The sequence below is a fragment of the Myotis davidii genome, unplaced genomic scaffold (genome assembly GCF_000327345.1).
Source record: "Myotis davidii unplaced genomic scaffold, ASM32734v1 scaffold44, whole genome shotgun sequence".
Taxonomy (NCBI): domain Eukaryota; kingdom Metazoa; phylum Chordata; class Mammalia; order Chiroptera; family Vespertilionidae; genus Myotis; species Myotis davidii.
Genome location: NW_006299705.1, coordinates 9,988,679 through 9,993,400, shown reverse-complemented (window position 1 = coordinate 9,993,400; position 4,722 = coordinate 9,988,679).

The window sequence follows — 4,722 nt, the reverse complement described above, 5'->3', positions numbered from 1 at the left end:
TTAGAGTGTAATATTACAATTCTTCCATGTTTTATATTTTATCTTCTCTGACTATAACAATAAAATATTAACTTAATCTCTCCAGTAAAATTTCCTGAAAAGTATGTGCAGATAATTATTAATACACCAATATAATATCATTCTTATTTAGAACTCAGTCTTCTGAATGTTGAGACCTGACTGTAGTCTCTATACATATGCAGTCCTTATCACTGTGCAGATCCCTCCTGAAACATAGCCTGAAAAGGCCCACTCAGCTCTCTCTACCATATCCTAAGTGTAATTACAACCCTTCATTAAATTTCAAGTCATAGTCTCCTTTCTCCAGGAAACTCTCAATGGACTTATAAAATCAAAATCCATTCAATCTCTTATTCACTGACTTGAAATGATTGTGATATATGTGTGTGCGCACACTCACATAAATATTAAAAGGTTAAGAATCTGAAGTATCTGCCTAAATTATTCTTGAGGCAACTTAAAAATGTATAAAATATATTTTCTATGACATCGAATGAAAAAATTAACAAATGTGGCAGAAAATTGGTTCTAAATTCACCAATCTGTACTTCCATTCCTTTTTAACAATCATTTTTGTTTCTCATAAGGTACATTTTAACAGTTAAATTTTAGTCTTTTTAAGGTCTTATAACATGTTATTTTAGTTTGTTGCTTGGGAAGTTTTCACATTTGCAAATGATGATTGATTTGACTCCAGGGCACTGAGGTCCAAAGTTTTGTCTTAATGAAGATTCCTTCTAACAATGTGATATTTTGTAGTCCATCATCATAACGTACTAATTATACAAAAGAGGTTGTCATAACAACCAGAGCTTAGTGTTCCAGATTTTCTGATTTAGTTTTTATACCTAAGTCATATCATCTCTCCGTATTGTTTAAAACCACCTGTGAAATAAATGAAATGTTTACCTTTAGCATTAAAAAGGAATCTTACAGAATCTCCTGTAAGTAAACATATCTGACAATTCATATATGGATGTCTCTCAATGCAAGTATATGTTTATGTGTTACATCCATAATATATATTCAAATATGTGGGCTATTTCTATTCCCCACATATCTATGACCTTAAATTCTGCCTATCCTTCAAGACCCAAACTCAACAAAACTGTCTCAGATATACTAGATTCCCAGCTTTCCAATGCTCTCATAGATCTTTTTAAGCCTCAGTTTCTGCACTTAATCTCATTCTAATTTGTACCTGATTTACCTGTAAGCATCAATCTTAATCCTAGGTGTCTGTGCTCATAATATAGGGGAAATGTCACCTTGCTTTTCTCGGTGTTTCTCTCAAAGACCACTGAAATACCTTAAAACAGAGGGATAAAATATATATTGAGTGAAATGAATATATCTTTGTCAAGCAACCCCTTGGGCAGAGCACATAGAGTTCTGCTTTCATGGAATACTGACACCCTATGTATATATTCAAATGGGACTGCCTTCAACTTTAGAGTTCAACATTCATCTTATTAAATATTAAAATGAGCTCTCTTATAGAGTACTGCCTCTTACTGTCACTTGATTAACTACACTATAAAGTTATTTTATAATGCCAGAGAAAATGCTAAGTATTCAAGACATCAAAAGACTTTACCACGGGTCTTAGAATGTAGAGGCCTTAAGATTTTAAGACCAAAATTAAATTAAATGTAGAGATAGAGAAGCCCAAATACTTTTCATGTTGGCCTGTCTCTTGAAGAAGTTTCATTCTCATTTCTTTTTGAAGTCACAATGTAAGATCCAGTTGCTGTATTTTGCACATGTACACAATATAATAGAATTGCTATGAAAGCTAATAAAAGTGCACAAATAAAACAAACTCATTACTGAAACAAAAAAATTAAAGACAATGGGAAGCATTCTTTCCTGCATTTCATCTTCAAACATCTTATATTAAACTAGAGGCCTGATGCACGAAATTCTGGCAAGAGTAAGTAGGCCTTCCTTCCCCCGGTTGCCAGCACTGGCTTACCTCTGGCACCTAGAACCCGGGCTTCCCTCACAGCCCTGGCTTTGTCTGGAAGGTCGTCTGGTGTAATTAGCATATTACACTTTTATTATTATAGATATTCTATCCTTTCACTTTTAATGTTCTAACCTTGATTAAACCCTGATATTCTCATTCTTAAATTACTTCTTCCTGGTTATTCTTCTTTCCCAAGTTCTCTTCTTACGAGGCCATCAGTCAGGTAGTGGCAAATTAATATTGCTCTTGTCACCCACATGCTCACAATTGTAATGGGCTGTAGCCTACCAGCAACCCTAGGCCTTAAGTTATCCTATCAACCCTCTCTCCCTCAACTACTGCCCCACCACAGCATATCCTTTATGCCACACATAACTATCTCCTCTCATTTTAGGGCACTCAATTAACCCAAGGGCCTCTTCATATTTCACAAAGTTTTCTTATTTTATCTTCTCTGTACTGGGAATGATCTTAATTGAGTACTGACTGTTTACCAGCGACTTTACTAGGTACAAGGGTTAAAAAAAAAAGTAAATATACAGGAGTAGCCTTTAAGGATACTTCATTCTTTACTCTTCCCTTGTCAATCATTTTTTTTTTGTCTTTCTTTAATGCTACTTGATACTCTGAGAAGAAAATTTTCTGATTCACTTAACCTGATGCTGCTTATTATTTTACTCCATATTTGATAGCTCTTCAATGGTATTATTTTATCTACCTTAGGTCAGATTTTCTCTGGGAAATGTCTTGAAAATGCTAGAACTGATATTAATATTCATATTTTCTAAAATAATACCACTTAATAGGTACATCCAAGACATCTTTATGCTTTAAAACCTGTATACAAAAATTACATACCCTATAAAATTCTAGAAGAGCCTAATTTAGGATGAAAAAGACCAGAGTTGAACCTTATGGGAGATGGAGACAGGGATGAACTGGGAAAGGCATGAGGGAACTTTCTATACTTAAGGTAAAGTTCTGTATTTTAATAGGAATTTGTATTATACAGGTGTATATATTTATCAAAGCACACCAAATAGTCACTAAGATTTTGTCCATTTCACTATATGTAAATTATACCTTTTTATTTCTGTTTTGTATTTATTTCATAGCTGTTTTATGCCTTTCATTCAGTTCCTTTATTAAATTTCTGGCAAATCTACCCTCCTTAGATATCTTGTAATTTCAAAGCTCATTGTGTCCTTTTTCCCATTTTTGCCTGTCTGATCAGCTATTGCTTCAAGCCAGCCAACTCCTATTGTAAGATTTTGAATTTTTAATTTAAGGTGCCTTTCTTTCTTTAATATTCGCAAATGTTAAAGATACTTAATTCACACTGAATTGTGTTAATATTTCTTCTGCACCAAGGGATGGTGTTTTGGAGAGGGTGAAGGTGGGGCAGAATTTTTATAAGCTGAAATAAAGTGCTATAAATTTAAATTTTTTTCTTCTTTTTGTAACTTTGTATGAATACCATATGTCACCTTGAAATATTATTTTCCTATACTAATAATACAATTACATGTAGCCAGAGTGAGAGTTTGAAGAGGCTAACTAGGTTTTTTAGTTCAAAAACACTCTTTTCTTGTGATATGGTGAAATATTACTGTTTCTTTAATCAGTGTTTTCGTGGAGAGGGCTTGGTATGTCTTCTAATTTTTTGACTCTGTTTTTACAGAAACTTTAATTTCTCCTTTTGCTTCCTTTTCTTCATTTACCAGCAAGCTTCCAAGGGTGCATCTCCCTGACACTTGCATTTACTCAGGTGTGGTATCATTAGGTTCTGCTCATTTTCAAGTCATAGTAGCCATTTTTCATTCTACAAGATCTCAAGCTGGTTCTCAGTATTTTCCCATTCTGAATGCAACCAGTTTTTGAGCGATTTTAATCTGTATCCCAACATCCTCAGTCCCCCTATTTTCAGCCCTCATTTATATCCCATCTGACCCCACTCCATCTTTGCTCAAGTTTCCCTGGGGTGTAGGCTCTAGACACAATTTTGCTGGTTGGAATGTTTATTTTCCTACTGATAGGTAACTTAAAATCTGTGTGTGGGGCGGGGTCCCTACACCAACAAGCAATTCTGGGATACCAGCAGGTTAAGTAGTCTGAAAATTCAACTCAATTCTGACACTATCTACTCAGACATACCATCAGATTCCATAGATAAAGGGTTCAGTCCCATAAGATTGCCCTCCACTTCAGATGCCAATTGCAGGTTGTGCTTCTGACCCACTGGCTACAAACTGGAGGCTCCAATAATCTCTTTCAATATAGGATCCCAACTGCAAGTGCAGGTTATTGCCTTTACTCCTGACCAACTAACTTTAAATCAGAAGTTCCCATGAACCCCTCTTTGGGTATGACTAATTTGCTGGAATGGCACACAGGACTCAGGAAATCTGTTCATTCAGCCAATTACTGTTCTGGCTCCCCAACCTGGAAGCTCTCCGAAAACCCTCCGAGTTTTTATAGAAGCTTCATTACTTAGATAAGATTCATTAACTCGTTGTCCACTAGGGGTGGGAGGAAAATTCAACCACTACCTCTTCTTACCTCCCCATAAATCAAGGGGTGGGAAAGTGCCAACCCCCCCCCTACTAAAGGTCGGTTCCTCTGGAAACTGGCCCCCATCCTTTGGTGCTTTCCAAAAGTCACCTTTATGAACATAATCCCAGTTGTGGTGGAAATGGGCTTGTTATGAATCACAAAATGCCCATTCACCTTTA